Source organism: Peromyscus maniculatus, chromosome 2 (assembly GCF_049852395.1).
Source record: "Peromyscus maniculatus bairdii isolate BWxNUB_F1_BW_parent chromosome 2, HU_Pman_BW_mat_3.1, whole genome shotgun sequence".
NCBI lineage: Eukaryota > Metazoa > Chordata > Mammalia > Rodentia > Cricetidae > Peromyscus > Peromyscus maniculatus.
Genome location: NC_134853.1, coordinates 6,863,361 through 6,887,417, shown reverse-complemented (window position 1 = coordinate 6,887,417; position 24,057 = coordinate 6,863,361). Strand labels below are relative to the sequence as shown.

The 24,057-nt window shown below is 42.2% G+C and overlaps 1 protein-coding gene across 7 annotated transcripts in view; it reads left to right on the top strand.

The window, feature by feature from the left end:
• Ncoa2 (nuclear receptor coactivator 2) overlaps positions 1-24,057 on the top strand; it is a 258,198-nt gene that overhangs the window by 75,422 nt on the left and 158,719 nt on the right. For 5 of the 7 annotated variants that reach the window (XM_076563719.1, XM_076563713.1, XM_076563712.1 and 2 more), the window contains exon 2: positions 17,239-17,295. The gene's annotated coding sequence lies outside the window, so the exon portion shown is untranslated. Of the gene's footprint in view, positions 1-14,477; positions 14,572-17,238; positions 17,296-18,188; positions 18,286-24,057 lie in introns of those variants that run through there. The other 2 variants (XM_076563714.1, XM_076563716.1) reach the window with 2 other exon arrangements.

Here is a 24,057-nt window from a genome sequence, read left to right as displayed (position 1 = left end):
GGTTTTAGATTATTTGTCTTGTGGTTTGGTTTGTGAATGTGCTCATGACTTTCTCTTCCTTTATTTCTTTCCCCTGCTTCACACAGACATGAGAGAAGGGAGTAATCCCAAGATAGCTTTGTGCTTGATTACAGTGTTCAGTTCGGTCAGCCCCTTTCTTTTAAAATCTCTTATAGAGAGATCTGAGCCAACTAGATACATAGAACCATTAGTTTAACTCATTTTCCCAATGTTTCCCATGTTATTTTGGCATTTAATGCGACTGATAATAATGTTAATAATTTAATGTGGACATTGAAGAGTGTGCCCGCAATGGCGCCATCCTTACACACCCACTTTGGGTGCTTAGTGTGTTTTCTCTCAGCCAGCTAAGAGAGCTCTGTTTGTTTTGTTCCTTAAGTGCTCTTACTACTGGGATCGCCTCTCAAAGGTTGGAATTTTACTTTGCTTTTGCAACCTTTTCTTTCCCTGAGAGGCATTGGGTACCAGGCGGGTGCACCAACAAGGGGAGTCAACATGGAAGAGACTGGGCACAGTTGTGTGCTCAGCGATCATGGCTGGTGTGAAGGGTCCTCTTGGTACTGTGAGGCAGCCAGGACTTGCAGATTTGTAGTTATTCCTTCATTTATTTCTCTCGAGGGGGTCCATTAGAACATGAAGTTTGGGTAGCTCTACCTTTCCAATTCAAACTTGCAAAGACGGAGTTTCTTACTTCCTCAAGTGAGTTTAGACTTGCATTATCGCTAAGCTAACACTCCTATAGCACTTTAAAATGTATTTACCTTCCCATAGTTCTGCACTCCATATTTCAACTGTGTAAATAAATACTTGGAAAGGCTCAGGTTGTAAAGGTGACTGGAGTCAGGGCATGTCACTGTCATTCAGGAAGGCACTGGCCTTTGACCCCTAGGAGAAGGCCAGTAAGAAATGGCTTTGTTCTCAAAAGTTGAAAGGGGAATGCTTACTGCTCTTGCAGAGAAGAGGGCTCAGTTCCCAGCACCCACATGGTGGCTCATAACTGCCTGAAACTCCAGCTCCGGGGGATCTGATGCCCTCTTCTGACCTCTTCGGGCTCGGGCGTGAATGTGGTACACATACACGCACATAAAATGGTTTTTTTAAGTTGAAAGGCACACCATTTATTTCACTGCTAAAAAGGTAGCATCCTCCCTCCTCCCCCCCCCCCCTTTTTTTTTTGAGACAAACTTTCTCTATGTATCCCTGGCTGTCCTGGAACTCACTTTGGCCTTGAAATTAGGGATCCTCCTGCCTCTGCCTTCCCAGTGCTGGGATTAAAGGTGTGAGCCGGGGTTGGGGATTTAGCTCAGAGGTAGAGCACTTGCCTTGCAAGTGCAAGGCCCTGGGTTCGTTCCTCAGCTCTGGGGGAAAAATAAATAAATAAACAGAAAAAATAAATAAATAAAGGCGGGAGCCACCAGACCCAGCTAAAGGTAGCATTTTTTACATTTTAATGATTATTTTTTAAAGCAGTTTAACTATTGATGAGGAACAGTTTCAGAATCTTTATATATAATTTTTTCCCATTTGACTTCTTTTTAAAATTATATTTTGCATTTTGTAGTGAATGCTGTTAGGTGTCTTGCTTAAAGAATGTTCTAGAACCCCTCAGGCCAGTTTTCCTTGAAATGAGCTGGCACTGAAGAAATGTTTCAGGGTGGTGTGTATTATGTGTTCCAGTTTAACAGTCTGCAGAGCGTAGTTTTATTTCTTGGGTTATTTCTCTCATTGATACCAGTAGGGATGTCATGGATTTTGGGGTAGTTTTATCATTTTATTGTGACCTCTCAAAAGATACTTAAGTCCCTGCTGTCTCAAATAGCTCTAGGTTTATCACTTGCAGAGTGGTGACTTTCTAGAATTTTCCTTCATGTCAGGAAGGGGATCACTGCAGGCTGGTGACGTGTGCTATACTCTGTGGTGTCTTTCCTGGAGTCTTTTTGTGGATGTTAAGAGAGGATTACTTGCCGTGTATCTGTGGAGAACAGTGTTGCTATTGAAGTGTACTTTGGACCTCCAAATGTTTATGGTCTGTTGGCAGAATCACCTTCTCAGTTCTAAAATGGATATGATGGGCAAGGGTGGGTGACTGCCATGGGTAGGTGTTTAAAGACTAGGAAGTTCCTGGAATGTCTAAAATCTTGTAGCCAGCACAGACGGATTCTGTTTCTCTGAATACTTTTTGTGTCTTTAGAAACAAATACATACCTATTTTGCTGTGGCCCCTTCTCCTTTAAAAGCAGAAATTTGTGTATTATATAAACCTTTATATATATATATATATATATATATATATATATATATATATATATATATATATATGAATGTGTGTGTGTGTGTGTGTGTGTGTGTGTGTGTGTGTGTGTGTGTGTGTGTGTGTATGGATGAGGAGTTTTGAGATTTAGAATCCACAATCTCTTACTGTAGTTCTTTAGCTTCTAAGGCACTACATTACCAAATAGCAAGTCATGTCTTTTGTCCTGAAGTGGTAAAGACACTGTTCCTAAAAACAGTTTCGAAGGTGCTTCCATTTTCAAAAGCTTTTGGAGTATTGGGAGACTTTCCAACCACTATTAGGTGGAAATGTGTTTTGTTCGTTTGTCTTGGGAGCTCATGGTTGTCTGAAAGAAGGGTTAGAAGTGTTTGGTTTCTCTGGGAATTGAATAAGTTCATCTAGTATTATAATTCAGATTAGTTAATTAGCCTTTTGCCTTGGCGTTTTCTCTTTTATAAATAGGGCAAACCCCACATTTGTCAGGACATCTGTGACAGAGCCTGTGCCTAAGTCTTACCTGTGGATGCTTAAGATGGGCCTCGGTTGCACCCTGAGGACATCCGTCCCCGACCACCCTCCTTCTGTGCTGCTGTTTGCTAAGTGTGCGTGGGTCTTGTGGGCCGAGTGTGGCTCGGGTCCTCAGCATCGGGTCTGGGTTCGTTTAGCACCGGGAGCTATTGCAGTGCTTTGTCATGGCTGTCAGTCCTTGCACCCTTGCAGTCCGGGGGATTTTAGTGTTTTACTAGAGTAACCAACCTTTCGGTGACGCAAGGAGAAGCATGCAGTATTAAAGGTGGAAACTGCAAAGTTACACCCTTTTAAAACAGTTGTAAAATGTATGTTTTTAGGAAGTAAGTGTAAGCCAACTGTTTGGGTGTTTGTTTATTTTGGGATGGTGAGGGGTGTCTCACTACACAGTCCAAGCTGGCCTTGAACTCAGAGATCTCCTAACTGCTGCATCAAAGGTGTGTGCCACCACACCTGACTGGTTTCATTCATTATTTAGGAAATAATGATCTTTTAAAAATGTGAGTAATTGTTTTCTAAGATGCCTACCTAACAAAAGGGCTCTAGAACGATGGTTGGTGTTTTCAAAAACTGAAATGTATGTTGATCAACACAATTATAAAATGCTGTATTAAACTAAAATGCTTATGTGCATTGTTACATTAAAAACACCCAAATTCACTGCAAAACATCAGTTACTGATGAATCTTGGTGAACACACCAAATTCTCCAAGAATGACATCCCTTATTAACACTTTTTAACTTAGTAACTCTCTTCAATTTTCATGTACCTGGAATCTTGAAAATAATTTTGAGACATAAAAACCTAAAACTGAGTTATTTCAGGAAATTGAAGATACAACATTGCACACTCATTTAATCTCAGCACTCAGGCAGATCTCTGTGAGTTCGAGGCCAGCCTGGTCTACAGAGGAATTCCAGGACAGCCAGGGCTGCTACACAGAAAAACCCTGTCTAGAAATAACAACAAAACTCAAAAACAAACAAACAAAAAGATACAATATTCCAACTTAAAGAAGCAATGAATCCATTAAATTGTGATGTTTTTCTTACTGCTATGAAATTCATTTTGTAGCTCTTGTGGATTTGCAAATGACTTTTTCTAGAAATTTCTTGTGAGCACTAAGCTAAGAGTCAGAAGAGCTAAATTCTAGACCTCTGTTGGCTGAGTGACTTCTCTTTCCAGTATTTGCATGGTGATGACGTCACACATGCGTTCACTTCTCTCACTTGCCTGTCCTTGTTCCTACGGTCATGTCATGTGTGTTTATAGTATGTGTGCATATGTATATACTGTGGCTGAGTGGCTTTAGTCCCATCCAAGGACATCATAGCACCTCTCTTTTGGCATTTGCTGACCGTAATGACAGGTTCATCATACCTCCCAGAGCTACAAGCTGCAATGAAAAAGGAAGAGAAAGGCTATCAAGTGTTTAGTGTAAGATTAGAAAAATAACTTTTACCTTTTAATTAAACAAACGAAGTGGGTACCTTAAATATATTGTTAAAAGGAGTGGCTCTTCGTTTGGGAACTGTGAGTTGTTGTTTTGTTTTTTTTTTTTAAGGGAAACAGGAGTTTGGAAATCCTTTCCTTCTTTTGTCACTGATGAAGCTGAGGCCTAGAGATGCTAAGTGCTGCCCTGATCCAGGAAGCCCAGAGCATTGCTGGGTGTCTGGCCCCTTGAGAAGAGAGGACCCCCAGTCTTGTGTTCTCAGGCTCCAGGGCACCTCTTCTAGATGGTGATAATCTTTGGTTTTAATTTTTACTAAGTTTCAGTGTGTGTTGGTGTGCACACTTGTGCCACAGCATGCATGTAGAAGTCAGAGGACAACTCGAGGGAGTCATTTCTCTCCTTCCGCCGTGTAGGTCCCAGGGTTCAGACTCAGGTGATAAGGCTTGGTTCCTCACATCTTTCCTGGCCGAACTGTCTCAGTAGCCCCGGGTGTGACTCCTGATAGTTGAAGGCTGCTGTTAGCAAGCCTAGCTTATGGCTCAGAACTCTATTTTATAGACTTTTACAGTGTTTTGAACAAGCTATTAATAAGCTAACAGTTAACGAGAAATTTTCTCTTGAATTATGTTTTAAAAAGGAAATTGACATAACACCAAAAATTGTACTAAAACTGAAATTAGAAGAGGTAGGTCACCAGCCTGAGCACCATGGCAAGATCCCATCTCTTTGGCAGGTGGGTTGGGGGGGCGGTGAGGAAAGAAAGAAAGAAAAAAAAAGCGGGGAGCTAGACATGCTGTGGTCTTTCCCCTGGAGACTGTAGTTCCCTGCTGAGTGTTTTGTCCTTTCACAACACAGGATCAAGAAGTTTCTTAGGTTTAAAAATACTTCATAGAATATTGACTCTTCTTTGTGTTCCCTTTGGCATCATAGGACATTGGAGGAGAGAAAGCTACAAATAGAAAAATGTGTGAATAATTTTAGAACCTAGAGAGGAGTATTATGAAAGGTTACATTGTCTGTGCCTTAATAAAAGAAGCGGTTAAATTATTTTAGTCCGTGGAATAGTGTGTTTGTTTAAACTGTAGCATGCCTAGACAGAAATAAATCGGGCTCGAGCGGCCGGCCGCTCACTGCAGACTTGTTTGCCCGTTCTGGGTCCTGGAGTTGCAGCTGCAGTAACAGGGGATTCTCTTAGCCCATGTGTAATGTATCTTAAAAGGGTCTCTCAGCTAATGCTCAGTGAGGAAAAAAGAGAAAGGATTAGTTACGCATGCCATGGATTTATAGCCTGAAATAAGAACCCAAACATTTTACTGTATAGTGCAGTTAATGAAAGCATGGGTAATTCTGCAAACTGAATGTGACCTTTTGTGGGGTTTTGATTCCATCTTCACTTCCTCTCAGACTCTGGGTGACACTGAAATTGGTCCGTGTTTTGATTTGATCACATTGGGTTATATTCCTTGTGGCTAGCTGTTTTTGTGAGGGGGCTAATTAAAATATACAGGAAGACATTATAAATCACACTTTGAATTTAAGTATAGGAAGACATCATGAAGCATACTTCAAATTTAAAGTCAGGTGTTCTGAAATTTTGTGTGTGTGTGTGTGTGTGTGTGTGTGTGTGTGTGTGTGTGTGTGTGTTTATGTATGTATGTATGTGTGTGTGCTGGAGTTAGAGGTGGTTGCAAACTGCCTGATGTGAGTGCTGGGAATTGAACCTAGGTCTTCTGCAAAAACAGTGTGCACTCTTAAATTGTTGAACCATCTCTCCAGCTCCAGTTCTGAAAGAGTTTCAACCATCACAGATGGTTCAAGAATACAATAGTCGGACCTCTTGAGTTGGTGGTTTTATGATGGTGTCCAGTGAACTATGCGATGAACACGAGGCTGGCTTCAGACTTTGAATTAGGTAGGATCTTCCTCAGGTTGCTTCCAGGCGGTGTGATTGGTTCATGACATTGGGCAGGGCTGCCCAGTGCCAAAGAGCCACAGTCAGAAGCAGGAACATCAGGTAGTACACAGCCACTGTGCTGCTCAGCTGTGAGGTGTGGGAGGTCAGTTGTAGGGTTTGTCTAGACAGAGCCCCAGTGTAAGATGGTGAATACCCACGTATCTTCGGAGCCTGCCACTGTAAATAAATGACAGATAAATGATCCTCAGTCAGCATGGGCCTTTCTTGTGTTTGATGCCATTCCTGCTGGCTTCTCTCAGATCTTGGGAAATGTTTTTGGTTTTTTGACTCTAAAGCCCTTACTATAAAACTAGATGTACAGGTTATTAGTTTTTATTCTGGTGTGTGTATTTTGTCCTGTCTCATGATTCTGGCTCAGCAGTTGCATATTTTTGCACGTGGCCTCCATGCCTCACTGCCTTGGACATCATCGTCAGCAGAGTGCTGCCAGAGGCCGTGGGTAGCTCAGGACACTGACACCAAGGACACAGGGGTCTCAGGCATCACCATATCAGTGGTGTAGCCAGTTGAGCGCTTGGCTAAGGCTGTCCAGTTTCCCGGGGAGGGCAGTTAACCCCTAATTGCAGGGGAGACACAGCAAAGGCAGTTGCCATCTTCAGTCTCCCACAGTCCCGTACAGGGATCGTGGCCTTTGTGTATCACTTTGCCTTGTCAGTGACATTATCGGGATTGCCACCTATTCAGGGTGAGTACAGACTTCTCAGTGTGGAGGGCTTGAAGATGGTTTCTGTCACTGTTCTGTGGCTTGTGGCTGCCTGCTGTACTTGCTGTTCTTGGTGTACTTAGAGGGTGGGTGTTGAGCACCTTGCCTGCCTGCCGATGTGGGCCCAACATGAACTTGCCCTGTAGAGGTGGTGTCTCCCAGGGAGTGTTTGCATCTGTGATTTGGGCATCCCATTGCTTCATAGGCCAGTGGTGCCTGGATCTGTTGTTTCAGATGCTATCAGAACGGTCTGTAAATCCCCAGAAAACTGAAAAGGATGATCAGATTGGTGTTTTGACACTGTACGAAAACAGGAGCATGGAAGAGCAGTTAAGGCCACAAGACAGTAAGCTTTCCACCTAACAGTAAAGGCAGAGCCTTCAAATTGAATAAAATTGACCTTTGTAGAAGGCATGACGTTTTGTTTTCGCTCATTTAAGTTAAACTACAGCAACTTGGTTCTTTCTTACACCCTAGGGCTGAGGGCGCCATTTTGACCTTCCTTTGGAGTGTCAGCTAAGTTTTTGAAAAAACCCTTGCATGAATAATGTTTTTTAACTGCACACTGTATAGCCATGTTTATTTTTGTGAATAACGAAATTTAACTTGTACAGTAGCTTCTGTGAAAAGCAGCCAGTTTAGATGTTACTCGATTCCTTTGACTGCAGAGTTGATTTTCAGTAGGATCCATGATAAAAAGCCAAACCAGTAATTAAACACAAATGAGGAGACGAAGTATGAAATAGAGGTCGACATTCCAAAAATTGCTTGGTCATCTGCAGGGCTCAGGCTCTGTTGAATTCAGTACGTACTCCTTATTTGTTTGTTTGTTTGTTTGTTTATTTATTTATTTATTTATTTATTTATTTATTTATTTATTTATTTACTTTTGAGAGTTTCCTGCATGTGTAACATATTGACACCATTTCCACTCTAACCCACCCTCCCCAGGACTACTTTAGTGACGTACATGCTGTGTTTCCAACTTCCCCGCTTGTCTTTACCTAACAGTATAGAGAACTTTATCCCCCAGACTTGATATCAAAGAAATGAAAATAACACCAATGTTTGTTAAGTACAATGCAAAGCCTGAGATTGAATAGGAATGGCTCTTGGCTGTACAATGGTCACCCTCGGACAGCAGTTCTCAACCTGTGGGTCACAGCTATTGGAAAACACATATTTCCGATGGTCTTAGGAACCCCCCCACCATAAATTTATTTTTGTTGCTACTTTATAACTAATTTTGCTACTGAATGGTGCCTCAGTTCCCGAGACCATTGGAAACACGTGTTTTCCTATGGTCATGACCCACAGGTTTGACCAGAGGTTGAGGACCGCTGACCTAGGACTTAGCATATCTGCCTGTTGCTCATTTTACATTTGCATCTATACTGCTATTATTGGTCTTTTTATATAAATATAAATATATATATACATATATATAATTTGAATTTTTGGAAACTAGCTGTGCTGTCAACTTTGGAAAAAAGTATCCCAGTTTACCGTGTTGAGTTGGCATTGTACAGAAATTAACAGCCATATTGGTCTAGAAATGTTGAACTTAATTTTTTTTCCATTTGTACAGGGGTAACGCACTGTATTAAATATGTAAGGTCTTATCTACGTGGGTTTGATTACAAAAACTAATAAAGTATTCTCTAAATAAAAAAAAAAATACATTTGCATCTAAATCAAAGTATGGGACCACACTAACACCCATCCTGGATATTAGGTGACTGTGTGCATTCTGCATCCCAGCATTCTCTGGTTTGGGGAAGAACTGAGCAATGCTCGGTTATTTTCCGTCACTTCCTTTCTACATCAGGTTTTAGAATTGTTTCACTTTCTTTTTAAGCACCATGTCCTGTGTCTGATAAAGTCTTTGTTTTTGTTGGCTCTCTGCATTTTTCTTCACTCCTGTTTATCTCACAGCATGGCGTTTCTTCTCTTTGCTTTCATTGGCATAAGCAGTTGAGTGATCTTGTTAGTAGGACACTTGGCAATCCCTTGTTAGGTAGCTGCTGGCGGATGTGTGAGGAGGCTGGGCTTACAAAGCATCTTTCTGGTGTTCAGCTGGGTCTTCTGAGGGGAGAAGAAGAGGGGGGGAGAGGGGCAGCAGGAAGCTCTCTTGTCCTCTCACTGTAATGTGAGGGAGTCACGTAATGCTTCCATTGTAGTTTGCTGGCACTCATAGGTACCTGTCTGTGGCAAGTATTTACAATAATTCATGTAAAGGTTACAGCAGCGCCACTGGCAGCTGCGCATCAGAAGACTGTAGCTCCTGTGTCTTTATGTCTGGATAGTAAAGGCCATTTTCTTTACCTGACCTGTTCGGTATCTTGGAATCAATCATTGTGAATGTTGCTGCGGTGGACACAGGAATGCACATATCTTGTGTCACACTGATTTATTTTCCTTTGGACATAGCACATAGGATTGGTGTGACAGGGATGAGCCCAGAGGACATTATGTTATGTAGAGTAAGTCAGACACAGAAGGACAAATACCGTATGTTCTCATTTATGTGTGGTAATTTCAAACTTGATCTCATAGACCTGGATAATAGAATAGTGGTTCCTGGAAGGGACAGCTACTGGTTACAGTGGATGGGAAGAATAAGTTCTGCCTTTCTATAGCACTGGAGGATTGCTGTGTTTGGTCGTTGCTGTCGATTTCAAAATAGCTTGGAAAGAAGATGTTGATGTATTCCCGGTACAAATTAATGATAAATGTTTGAGATGCTGGATTTGTCAGTGGCCCTGATTTCAGGTCTGCCCATTTATTGTATGCATGTACTGAGATGCCACACTGCTCTCCATAGCTGTGTACTATTATCCCATGCCAATTCAAAACTATTAGGAAAAGCAGCTCCTGTGTGTTCAAATGCTAGACCAGCCATTTCCAGTCTGAGTTGTGCTTTGTATTGTTAGGTAACTTTATCTAATAATTCTAGATTTCAAGCCTTCATACCTTTTTGAAAGTATTAGACCCACCCAGGATAGCAGTTGGTTAAGATATGATCTTTAGACCAAAGATTTTAGGATTTATTGTTCTTGGGTTCATAGAAACTTTTATTCAGGATGAGTGGAGAAATATGTCACCCACAGGACAGCATGTGCACCTGGAATCCAGAGGGGTGGGGAGGAGGAAGGGAAGGGATAGTCCACTTTTTCATCTAATGCCCTCCTTGTGTGTGTGTGTGTGTGTGTGTGTGTGTGTGTGTGTGTGTGTGTGAGAGAGAGAGAGAGAGAGAGAGAGAGAGAGAGAGAGAGAGGGGCTTCCGCTTATTATATTGAAATGGTGGTCTCAGTGTGATGACAGTGATATTATTTGACAGAGTGACCATTGGTAGACAGATGTCCACTGCTTGTTGAGGCTGTGTTGGGGGGTTACAGATTGTCCCTGCCCTGTATGGACAGATCAGTAGTTTGAATGTTACTTTTGGTTCAATTTCTTTGCTGCTTCATTATCTAAAGATAGCCTGTAGTTATGGGCAGTCTTGAAGTATCTTACAGGCTTGACTACCTTAAACTCAAGAATATAAAAGGAAGGATAAAGGGTTCATTTATTTTTCAGTGTCATTGATTTCATCAACAATAATTAGGAATTAAAAAAAAAAACCTAAGGGATGGTGATTGTCTGAAGGGAGTTTATAAATTGAGATTGTTCACATGATTGATCTAAAGACAGTAAACTTAACTGTGTTGTTTTGGTGCCTTTCACTTGAGAGAATGGTTGGTGTGGGTGTCCATGTGGCATGTTCTAGTCATGGTGGGAGGCAAGCCTGAGCCTTTAAAGCCCCAGAGCTCCTCAGGCTGCCCTGCTCAAAGATGGCTCATGCCCTGCTCCCTGCCCTCAAAGCCCTCCCATGTAGATAGGAAGAGAAAGTTTAGTTTAAGGTCATGATACTGGTCATTTGCACATGCTGTGCTCAAAGCCTCATTTCCTGCTCACTGTCAGCACTTCAGCCTTCTCCCATCTATTTATCTTTCTCTCTTTGGGTAAATGTTCTTTTAAAGGGACCAGTACTTTCTGGTTACTGAATCAGGTAGGAACTTGAATTTTCTAAGCCCATGGAATGAATGACATACATCTCCTCCTCTTGCATGTCCCGCCCTGACTTTGCTGGCCTTCCACCTGCTAGCCCTTTATGTTTTTTTTTTTTTTTTTTCTGGAGTTGGTCTCTGGACCTACCCTTGCCTCAGAAGATCGTAACTCTTACTGATTTAGATTTTCAGATTAGACCTCCTCTTCTAAATCTGAACCCCATACATTCAACAAGTGGGATGAACTTTTGCTGCCACTAGGCAAGAATATCAAGCCTTAGTGACATAATGTGTGCCCGTCGTCCAGGCACCTCAGGAGGCTGAGGCAGGAGATGATAAACTAGCTAGAGACCAGCAGAGGCAGCTGTCTACCACCATTCCCCACCCCCTGTCCTAGGCAAAGGGTTGAGCATGGAGCTATGTTCCTAGTCCCTACGATGAACATTGATTTTTCTATTAATGAAACTTATACTACTCTCTATTTTAGGATATATTTGTGTTACTTATATAGTTATATAATCTCTATCTCTCCATATATACAAATATGTATATATGGGGAGAGAGAGAGAGGGAGGGAGGGAGGGATTATCTTGTTTTGAAGGCATGACTTTGTGATTTGAAGCACACTAAACTGAAATCTGACTTTATCTTTATTTGTGTTTCTAATCAAAAAAAGTGACTTACTGACTGCCCATCACAGGCTATGGGCGTATATTGGACTGATGCTGTTGAAGGATCTGAAGAGTCCTGCAGCGTCCTCTGTGCCTGTGTGTCCTCAGCCTTTGCCAGCCTACCTGCCTGGCTTCATGACTGATGATAGCTTCACGGGCCAGTCTCAGATCCCCTGTGGGAGCATGCAGGCTGGCAGTCGCATGGCTCCCTCTGGCCAGTCAGTCTCTCATCTCTTCCCAGTAGCGAGTGTTGGCTACTCTGGTATATGTCAAAAATGCAGGAAGTTGGCCCAGTGGGCCAGTGTGTTTTCACCCATGTACTACTCTGTTGTATAGGAAATGACTTCTTTTGGTTGGTGGCAACTTTGAGAAAATTACATGGCATAGGACTCAGGAAAAAACATAATGCCACGATCTATTCACAGTATGGAGACTGTGTGCATTTGCTGTTCTTATTAGTATGGAATCAGAAGTCACAAGGCCGTTTTCAGGGGGTCAAATCTCTGCCTTCTGTTAAGTTAGCAAAAACCGATAGCATTATAAAAACAGTGACCTTCTGTGAACACCCCACAGGTGGGACAGCTGTGCACTGTGGATCTGGCCAGCCTTGGCAGCCATGAGCTCTGCAGCTGGACCTTGGTCCCTGTGCATGCTCTTGGACAGCATGGACATGGAGCAGAGCGCCTGCCTTAGGGGTGTACAGACTGAACTGGGAACAGCCAGTAAGCTTCCGGTGAATGATGGCTGCTAGTGCTGTCAGTGTTTTCTTTTGACCCGGAAAGAAAGTGTCCTTTTTCCCTCTCCAGGCAAGTTAGAATGCCCTTTGGTCAGCGTTACCGCTGCCACTTCATTCTGTTCCCCAACTTACTTTGCTTCCCCCAGATCTGTTTGTAATCACTTAGTAACAAAATGAAAGACGCTGCTGTTCCCCACCTATCCCTCAACCCGTTTTTTCTCATGTCCCTAGTGGACTCAGTCCTGGTGTTTGACCTGCAAACTGATATCTACTGGCAAGGTGCACACCACCATCTGAATTAGAACTACCTTTCTCTAGCTGCCGTCATGCTCGAACAGGGACAGAAAACACACCTGTGGAGATGGTTCACTTTGGGTGTGTTGTGTGTCGGGGAGGGATCACTTAACAACTTTAGTGTTTTTACAAAATTGAGATGGGAACTAGAGAGCTAGCTCGGCATCTGAGAGCACTTGCTGCATACCCACGAGGAGCCGAGCTTGGCTCCATAGTACCTATGTAACAAGCAGGATGCTTCTGTCTGTGTAGCCCCAGCCTTGGTGGTGGTGGGTGGAGGGGCTGGCTGCCAGCCTAGCTGAAAAGCAGGAGCTTCGGGTTCAGGGAGAGACCGTGCCTCACCTCAAAGGAATAAGGCAAGGAATGACAAAGATCCCTGACATCCTTCTGTGGCTACCTTGCACGTGCGCGTGTGCACTATACACACACATACACAGGGTGGGTGTATATGCTTCTTCTAAGAAATTAGGTCAGTGGGCTGGAGAGATGGCCCTGCAGTTAGGAGCACCTGCTGTTTTGCAGCGGCCTGGAGTTCAGATGCCAGCACCCATCAAGTGTCTCACAACCGCCTGTGACTCCAGCTCCAAGGGACCCAGCGCCTCTGTGGTTACCTGCATATACATGGCATGGACACACACACGCACACGCGCACGTATGCACGTATGCACACATTCATTATTTTACAAGCTCCTTTTTAATGATTTACTTTTATCTTATGCACATAAATGTTTTACTTGCATGCATGTATGCATGTATGTCACCATGTATCTGTCTGGGGCCTGTGGAGGTCAGAAGAGGGCATTACGTATGCACGTATGCACACATTCATTATTTTACAAGCTCCTTTTTAATGATTTACTTTTATCTTATGCACATAAATGTTTTACTTGCATGCATGTATGCATGTATGTCACCATGTATCTGTCTGGGGCCTGTGGAGGTCAGAAGAGGGCATTACATCTCCTGGAACTGTAGTTCGGGATAATTGTGAGCTGCCTTGTGTGTGCTGGGTCCCAGGGTCTAACTCCTGGGCCATCTCTCCAGCCCCACATGTAAGTTTTCCAAATTGTTTTTAAAAACTAAGTTAACTATCTTATTAATGAGTGATAGGAGCTCCTTGTGTTGTCTAGACACAAGCCCCTTTTCAGGTGGGTATTTAGCTCTTTGTATACCAACTTTGTGTCTTCTTAGGTGACTTTACAAATACTTTCTTCCAGTTGGAGGAGTGGTTTTTTTTTGTTTGTTTGTTTGATTTTTTTTTTTGTTTTGTTTTGTTTTTTTGTTTTTTGAGACAGGGTTTCTCTGTGTAGCTTTGTGCCTTTCCTAGAACTTGCTTTATAGTCCTGGCTGGCCTTAAACTCACAGAGAGGCTCTGCCTCCCGAGTGCTGTGATTAAAGGCATGTGCCACCATCACCCGGCTATCTGTTTCTTTTATGGACTGTAGTTGTCACATCTCAAAATATCACTGAGCCAATGACTCGGTTATTTTAAGAGTGTGTGCATGTGTACAGTTATATGTCTGTCGGTCTGTCTGTCTGTGTGATGTTGGGCCTTGAACCTCGGTCCTCAGACATGCTAAGCAGCGGGTTCTGTCCTTGAGCGAGGTCCCTGCCCTGTGTTGCGTTCTTTCTTGAGGTCAGGGCTGCACTCCTTTTCAGGTGCTCTTTGCACATGGTGCTCTGGGGTTCTCTTTGCAGTTGTGTACCAGTCTGGGGTGCCATTTCTGCAAAGACTGTCCTTTCCTTGTTGAATTACTTTGACCTCTTTTGTTTAGTGTGAACCGACACAGAAGTCAGTTCCTGGACTCAGCTTTGTTCTACTGCTTGACTTACATGAATACCATTGCTCTGATTCCTGTGACTTTCCAGTAAGTCTGGAGTGGGTCATTCCTTTAACTTTTGGTGTAATTTTAAAGTAGCTTTGGTTCAAAACTGCATAGTATTCCCTGTCTTCATCATTCAGGAGGGTTCAAGGGCAGACTTGGGAGGACACACTAGGGAAAACTAGGTGTACTTTGTTGGGGGGGGGTGGGCCTGAGCTTCTGTGTCTTTGATTGAATTGTCTTTCATAGCCGACACTGTTACAGGATCATAGTTATAATTCTGCAGTGTATTAGGTGCTTTGTGTAATTGTCTCTCTACTTCTTTCAAGATTCCACAAAGGGCCAGCCTGGGCTACAGAGTGAGTTCCAGGAAAGGCGCAAAGCTACACAGAGAAACCCTGTCTCAAAAAACAAAACAAAACAAAACAAAACAATAATTCTACAGAGGCCCTTGTTATTCTCATCTCATAATGGAGTCTGTGATGAATGTGCTAGGTTGTATACCTAGCCTCATGGCAATTGTAATAGTATAAGTAGTCTTTGTGTGGTTGAGTCAGAATTGGAGACCTAGTCTGTGCAGGGAGGCTAACTAACCCTGACTGCCTTTGTGGACCTTCCTCGGCAGCACCTGGAAATGGAGTGCTACTTGAGAGAACCCACAGTACTGCCCTTCTTGCCAGCCTCTGTCTGATCTTGTCACTCTGTCAACCCCAGGCCAGTCTCCTTCTTCCTCCCTTTTTTTGTAAAACACCCGAAAGGGGGACTTCAGAACCAGGAAGACTAAGGGAAGAGGAGTGAGATGATCTCTCTCTCTCTCTCTCTCTCTCTCTCTCTCTCTCTCTCTCTCTCTCTTTTGCCAGAGCCTTGCGCTTGTTAGGCAAGCGCTCTACCACTGAGCTAAATCCCCAACACGAGATGATTTCTTAGTACATGCCATGTGCTGTTACTTTTAAGTGGTGTTATTTTAAGGAGTGTATAAACTTAAACATTAGTGTTTATAGTTTATTAATTTTCTGTTTAGAACTTACACTAAGAAATCGTATACTGTGAATATCTGGAAATGTATTGGTCTCTACATCTTTCTTTAACTGGAGTGATTGATAGTTGTCTTGGGCTGTTTTGATATCTTAATAAAGCTTAATAATATAGAGCAAGCAATTAGTGCCCTATCAGTACCACAAGCTTTAGCTCATAGTTGTCACATGTGTGATGTCCTTGAGCAGTGGATGGTATGGCGTTATGAGTGGCATGCATAGGCCAGCGTAATGAGTACTTTAAAATCTACCGTGTCTTGCTAAGAGGATGGAGGACTCCTCCATGGCAGTTCATTGCTTACTGATGCTGACTGCCACTTGAGCAGAACCCATTCATTTACTGTGATATCTTATGTGCACATAAATTTTTTGTTATTTTCATTGAATTGTTTCTGATAACCATGTTGCATTTTATCACAGAATTTCAAAACTACATCCTGCTGAAAATGAAAAGGCATCTTTCTCAATGTCCCTCCTCTATAGACCTTGTAGATTATGAAATCAAATGTTTCCAGTGTCCTAGAAAAAATAGTAACTTGAATATTAATTTGGTACTAACTTCTTCTTCTTCCTGTTTTCTATTCTAAAAAGTAAAAAGCTTTAAAAGAATTAACACTGTTTTAAGTTTGGTAACCGATCCAAAGCGTGAGTTATTACAGATTGATATCACGTGAAGGAAAAGAAACCCTCACGGCTCAGTTATAAAAGCCTTCCTTGAAGCATCATTAATGCTCGTCCAAAAGGCCATAGTTTCAGTACTGTTACCAGTAATGAGCACTCGTTTTTCCTCGCATCCATAAAATGCACAATTAATCTAGATAAACATTGGTCTAGCTAAAATAACATAAGCATGCATCTCCTGTCTTGTGTTTCTTAGTGTGCATCTGGAAACACACTTGTGTGGTGAGGTGGCAGGATCAAAGTAAAGGCACCCGCCGCCCTGCTTCCCGGCCTTTGTTCTCAGAGATAGACCCTGAGGAGGCTTGAGGGGCTGCCTCATTAGTGAAGTGTGCGCCTCTCCCTTTGCTTGTGTGTTCCTCACTAGCAAATTGTGATGGCTGTCACACAGTGTACTCCGTACTCCAATAGACTTCTTCAGATAGCAAATGGATGCGTCATTTTTGTATGCTTCTAAACACTTACCACATAGATTTTTGTTTTATTTTAGTAATTTTAAACCGTTCAATGATTCTGTCTTGGCAAACTCTAAGCATGGCACATTAGTTATTATGTAAATTTTATTTGATTACTCAGAAAAATGTAATGCAGTATGTTACAGTGTTCAGGCCGTGTGCTGGTCCTAGAACTACAGAGTGGCAATGGGTAGCTGGGGCTACCTCTGCTATGACCATCTGCAACCTTGTGGGGAGAGCTGGCCATTGACTAGCAGTTGAAATGCAGCTGTGAGAACTCAGAATCTTGTCAGTGCCCCGTCATTCATAGTGAAATGTTCCCTGGACATTTGTACTGTGCTGTCCACGGAGAAGGGATGCCACAGTCACTCTGCCGCTGGCTCCTGTGCAGTCCAGGGTAGTGCTATCTCTAGTGAATGTTACCTGTGCACTGGGAGCATGAACAAGCATTAGCTATGTATTGATTGTAAAAGTTTTACCTGTTCTGAAGAGCCCAGCAAGATTCTGTGTCTTCATTAATGACTGTTTGTTTGTTCGTATTGCAGATTCCTCTTGGATTTGGCTTCAGATGAACAGATCTTCTGCACTGTGTACAGGCACAGGTGAGTTGATGCTTGAATCTTTTATGCTGTAATATGTTGATTATTAGTAAGGTTAAGTATTTAAAATTATCTGATACATTTGAAAAGTAATAAGTAAATAAGATGAATGTAAATACAAAGAGAATAAATCTTAGCTATTTTCCTGCATATTTTTGCTGTGAAAATTCTTTATGAATGTGTTGAAATAGCATTTGAAGGTGAAACACCATGTGTGTTTATTGGTGCTCAGTTTCCATTTGGAAAGAGTCGTAAGTGTGCTTGCTAGACAAACTGATGAGTCAATTCATTACATTTTAACTTTAGAGCCTGGAAAGAATGTTTTTGCTTATTTTTATTTGTAAAATACTTGAGTGGTAATATTGTTTACTTGTTATTAAACTGCTATAATGTAGAAGAGAAGAAGAACTGCTATAGCTTTTGGCAGCAAATCTCAGTCTTAGTGGGTAGGTGCAGTGAAATGCTGCTCTTGGCCTTTTTCTGCCAGTGACTCTCAGTGCACATCCATAGTGTATGCTGATGGTATTTATTAACCCTTGATACACCCTTCCTCGTCTGTAACTTCCCCTCTGAGAACTTAAGCTTCCTTAACATTGGGACTGGTCGTTGGGAGTAGCATCCTTAGTCCTTAGAACACTGACTGCTTCATAGCTAAGGCTGAATGAAGCCTGTTAAATAATTGAGTGTGCATATCTAAAGTGCACTTAGATTCAGAGTCTTCAAACTGTGCATCTGTAAGTACAAAGTAGAAATGAAAATAATCCATACAGTGTGCATAAGGCTCTTACATGTTATGAAGAGTTAACATGTTTATTCAAAGATGGTTGACCAGGGTAAAATCCAGAGGATAAGGCCTCTGATTCCCACTTACTCTGACAGTGCTCTGTGGTTCTTAGGATGAAGTATACACACCTTGAACAGGTGTTATCTTCTTAATCACCTTAACATCTTGGGTGTGTTTTGTGATATCAAATTTTGATCTCTGAAAATCAGGTAAGTTCAATCTTTTCTACTATCTGTCACTGGATTTAGACTACTTCGTTGACTGTTGCCAGCTTGGGAAGTTTGTTTGTTCATTTTCCTGCCTTGTGTATTAATGTTGGCACTCTTCGTCGTTGTCAATGGCTGTTGATGTAACAGTATAAGTTGATGCCTGTTTCCTCGTGCCCATGGCACTTTTCTTTAAGTGTTCTAGATATCACTTGTTTATCTTGGGTTCTTGTCTCTTGTTTTAGTTAATTGTTACTACACTTATTTATTTACTGTGTGGTGGTGTGCATGTGCTGCAGTGGACGTGTGTGGGAATCCGAAGATACCTGCAGGAGTCGGTTCTTGCTCCCATCAGGAGGGTCCCAGGACTCCCATCTGCTCATCAGGATTAGCTGCAAACCCCTTAGCTGCTGAGCCTTCTTGATGACCCCTGGTTTGCTTTTGCTTTGTCTGCACGCAGTATCTGCCTCTGCTCCTGCAGGGTTATTTTTCCAAGTGTGGCCGTTAGTGTCACTTTGTTAGATGAAATAGTAGGTGTTGTGCCGCTCCTTCTGGTTCACACCTCCTTGGGTGAGTCTGGCAGCAGCTCTGTGACACTCTCTCCAGGCATCCGCAACTGCCTTCTGCTTATATTTGGATTAGCAGATAAGGAATCTCCACAGGTTAAGTGACTTGTCCAAGGACTTACTGTGATCTTAACTATGGAGTTCCATTTCTGCCTAAACAGCTCTGGTGATTCTCATATTTGTAGCAATAAGTGTAATATATGAAAATTTTATTCATATTTGAGGGCTTAAAAAGTTAATTTGAAAATCAGACATTAACTTACATTTTATTAACTAGTCCTAAGTTTTAACCTATACCCTTTATTTCACATCGTGAAGCATGATGGCCTACTTGAGAATTAATGACTGCATTAGTGAGAAAAGTCTTACTCTGGGGAGTTGGGGACATGGGCTGCAGCTGTGGTATGTTAGGCACTGGCGTTCGGTCATCCTTCGACACTTTAGATTATAGGTGTATCTGTGCTTCACCGGCTAAACTGCCTTTCCTACCAGGTGGAGCAAAGCAGTTGGGCTGGTGGTACATGTCTACAACATCTTCTGGGGGTGGAGAAGTATGAGGGGGTGTGGGGACTAGAAGCAGAGGAAGGATCTGGAGTTCAAAGCCATCTTTAGCTGCATGAGGTCAAGGCTGGTCTCTGTACTTGACTCTTTTTCAAAAATAAAAATAAAAATAAAATAAAAATCCCAAGCACACAAAAGAAATACACGTGAGTGTACAAACACATGTACAAACAAAAATGTATACAAGTACTCACAATAGCTGGAGATGTAGCTCAGTGGTAATTTTTATGTGTATGTAATATAGTGTATACATAATTTTTAAAATATGTGAGATATAGTGACTAAAATTCTTTAGAACCTTTGCCTTAAAACATGTAGAGGGGGAGCTGCTTGCCATTTCAGGACCAAGGGAAATAAAACCCCAGGTGAGTGAGCATTTACCTGTCCCATTAGTAAGTGGCAGTTATCTCCAACACATTGACCAATGCTCACTGACAAGCTTACAGGTTAAACCTGATGGACCACCTGTATATGCAGTCATATTTCAGATTGGTCAGGATAGTATTTAATTCCTGTTGTCGATGGGTATTCAGCCTCCAGAGGTGGTGCATTTGTCTCACTGCTTGGCTTGGAGGGCAGATTACACATTAGTCTTCTTGAAGATTCAGTTCTTGCTATTAAAAAACGTAAGATAAAATGGTTGCCTTTCAACAGGGGACGAGGGCTTGGGGTTCAGTTAAACAAGCCAACACGCAAGCGTGCACTGCGCTCTGCACTCACACCACTCACAGGTCAGCCACACTCTGTCCTGAAATGATTGCTCTGATGCTGTTGACACAGTCAGTTGGGAACTGTGCAAGGCTGGTTTCCATGTTGTCACTGTATGGTGCTGAGGCTGAGTGCTCTCTAGTCCCTGATTGTGTTACTAAGGGGAAAAGAGCAGTTTCTGAATTCTCTCTTCAGACCAGTCAAAGTCTTGATCACTACATGAGTTAAGGCAACTGCCCACCACGGTGTGCTCATCGAGCTTGCTAAGTGAGCGCCTCTGAGGCCACCTGCTTCTTAAGCTGTCGTTTGCTACTTGGGGTGGGGTAGGAAGGGCAATGTGGGGGCTCGACATTTCCATGTGGATAGAGTAGAAAAGTATGGATATACAGAGTACATTGATAAAAGTATGCCAAAAATATGGAAAAGCCAGGTGTTAATGGTGAATTTAAATTCAGGAAAGATAAATTTTAGAGTAACAGAATTTTAAAACACATTTTTATTTATTTTTTTAAAAATACATTTATTTGCATATATCTGTATGTACGTACATACATATGTGTGTGGAGGTCAGAGGACAGCTTTTGGGAGCCAGTGCTCAGGTCCTGGGAATAAACTCAGGTCCCCAGTCTTGATGTCAGGTGCCTTAAGCTTCTGAGCCATCTCACCAGCCCCCAGTCTCATTAAGAGTGCATAAGGTAGTTGTTTTTTGGAGTAGAAGAAAACTTAATTTCACTTTAGAGATACTTTAACAGTGAGGACAGCTTTTTAAACCGGTATTGTGTAACCATGGCTTTTGTTGGTGGAGCTGGTGTGCTTTAGATAAATAAAGGGGGGCAGCATGTGCATGTGCTGTGTGCATTTGGGGGTTGGACTGGACATCTGAGGAACGTGCCCTGCGGTTCTTCCCAGAGGTGAGCTGGAGCTGTTCTGTCTTGGAGTGGTTGCAGGTGGCCGACTGAAAGGCTCCTTCCTCACCTTTCCGGCCTTTGTGGTCTTCAAGTTTCAGTCTACACGAGTATCTGTCCTTGCCACGATGTTCTCGCCTCTAAGGAAACCTGTGGGAACTCCTGTCAGGGCAGCCATGCAGTCTCCCACACCTTGACCTATGATCTGGGCCAGCAAGTAGGATGCTTGCTTGCTTGCTTTTTCAGGCAGATTCCTCCTCCTTTTTGTGTGTTTTTTTCAGGACAGTGCCCCAGGCTGTCCTGAAACTCACTCTATAGCCCAGGATGGCCTCAGGTCAGCACTGCTCCTGCTCATCCTCCCTGCAGCTGAGATTAGAGGAGTGGGCTCCTATGCCTGGCTCAGTTAGGATTATTAGCTATATATACTGTTCCCTTTCCCCTTGGAAGGAACGTGCCACAGGGAACCAGGACCACGCCTAACAGTGACTTTGAAATCTTCAAAAAGATGACAGGATCCTACAATGATGATTCCACATGGACTATGATAAAGCCATTAAGCCGATTAACACCATGGAAAAATTGACTTTGGACTACAAACTGGTCAGGACAATTTCGAGAGGACTAGCTGAGATGATCCAGCCTGACAGACTACTCGAACAAGGACTTGAAACAAGCCCTGAACTTTCCTATTATGCAGAGACTGGACAAATGATACAGGACTTGATGATTAACCCAAAAATTTTCTTTTCAAGATTCCCTAAAGATATCTTCACCCCTAGAAAGCAAAAAGAAAAAGAGAATATAGATATGAGATAGATCATCGAATCTACTCTGAGAAAAAAGATAAAGAAATAATAGGATAAATAGGTAGATCATTGAATCTACACTGAAGAAAAAGGGGAAGATATAAAATTGACAAAAGGTAGACTACTGAATGTATTATGAAAAGAAAAAAGAGAATATGAATATGATAAGATAAAAAGGGAGATTATGGAATCTACTTTTAAAAAGAAACTACTTTTTTTAAATAAGTAATGAAAATTTTTTGGTCTGAGTTTATCAGATGTTACTGGACTGGACATTATATATAGGAGTTTTTTGTCTGGATCTGTCAAATGTTAATGGACTAGACATTGTTAATGTAATCTTGACTGTATATTGCATATACTTATTGAAGATAGTTTTTCTTGTATTAGTTATAAGCTTTTTTAATTTTAGACAAAAAGAGAGGAAATGTGGTAGTATTGTGTTCCCCAAAATGTTGTGTACTCTAATAAATTTATCTGGGGTCAGAGAACAGACAGCCACTAGATACAAAGGCTAGAAAATGGTGGCACTCACACCTTTAATCCTAGCATTCCAGAGATAGAAATCCCTCTGGATCTCTGTGAGTTCAAGGCCACATTGGAAATAGCCAAGCATGGTGACACACGCCTTTAATCCCAGAAAGCCAGCCTTTAATCCCAGGGAGTGATGGTAGAAAGGAGAAAGATATATAAGGCGTGAGGACCAGAAACTAGAAGATTTTGGCTGGTTAAGCATTCAGGCTTTTGAGCAGTAATTCAGCTGAGAGCCATTGGGATAAGGACACAGAAGCTTCCAGTCTGAGGAAACAGGACCAGCTGAGGAACTGGCAAGGTGAGATAGCTGTGGCTTGTTCTGTCTCTCTGATCTACCAGCATGGACCCCAATAACTGGCCTCAGGTTTGATTTTATTAATAAGAACTTTTAAGATTCCTGCTACACACAGTTTCCCAGCAGGAGGTCAGCTGACCTTTCTAGACTCCATAAAGATAAAACTGTTTCAACCAGGCTTCTTCTATGGAACACCTCCTTGTTTACATTTGAGGCTCAAGTCCATTCATGCTAGCTTGAACTGCTTACAACACCTAATTTAAAGGAGAAATTAATCATTTCTTCATACAGTTCTCTATAAGACTAAGTGGATGTATATGATTAGTTATGATTCTTTGGCATTAGATATAACTGCTTCCATTTCCATTCTTGCCACTATCTTGAGACCCTCTATTCTGAGGAAATCACAGGGGTTTATAGGAAGCCTTGAAAGTGTGTTTTTTCAACTAAGTTCAAGAAAGTAGGTTGTCTGGGGCTGTTAGCTGTTTACTAATTTTTTGGGAGGTGCATGGGTATCTGGAATCAGTGCACATGTAGACATGTAACTTTTTTTCCCTAATCATAGCTATACATCTCCATTCTCATGGTAGGGGTGTACAGAAGGAGAAAGCAGGAAGTGGACAGCACTGAGTGAATGTGTGGTTGTTGCCAACTGGAAGGTGACCGTGTTTAAATGCTGAGTACAGGTTGAAGGGTCTCATAGCAGCATGCTTCTGAGCAGGCTGCTGGCTAGTACCAGAGTCTACAGAATTGCTTATCTCAACTACTTCTTAAAATAAGTTGAATTGACTAATTTGAGGATTTTGTGTCCTTCAATTCAACAGTCTTAGCATTGAGTGCTATTTAGATAAATGTCTCACAAGAAGTCAGTCATTGACAGTTTGTGGTCTCAGCATAAGGGACTGAAGTGTCACAGACTCCCAGCCTGTTTTCTGTGAATGGACCGGGGCAGCCTGGGCAACGGCCTGGGTGATGTCAGCAGGAGCATGTGCAGGAAGCCTGTGGCAAACCTGCTGCACTGCCCACTGCCCGAAAGCACTGAGACTTTTCTCCTTCATCTTAACTCTGCAAGCTTGGCTTGAGGAAGTGACATGGTCGTAATGGTGGACTTTGGTGCCTTTGCAAGGAGAGTGGAGGCTCGGGATCCTCTGTCTCTCCGTTTCCCTTCCATTAAGAAGGCTACTTGATTTGGGTTAGTAATTCTCTAATCTGGCAGTTTCATGAGTTCAGGAAAAAAATTGTTTCCTGGATTATAAAATGGAATATGAAAATAGAAGATAGTCTTGAACTGTAATTTAAAACTATTTTAGTGACTTACGTTATTATGTTTGAAAAGAACAGAACTATGCAACTTCTTTGATTTAAAGTTAGGTGTGTACTAGACACATTTTATTTCATTA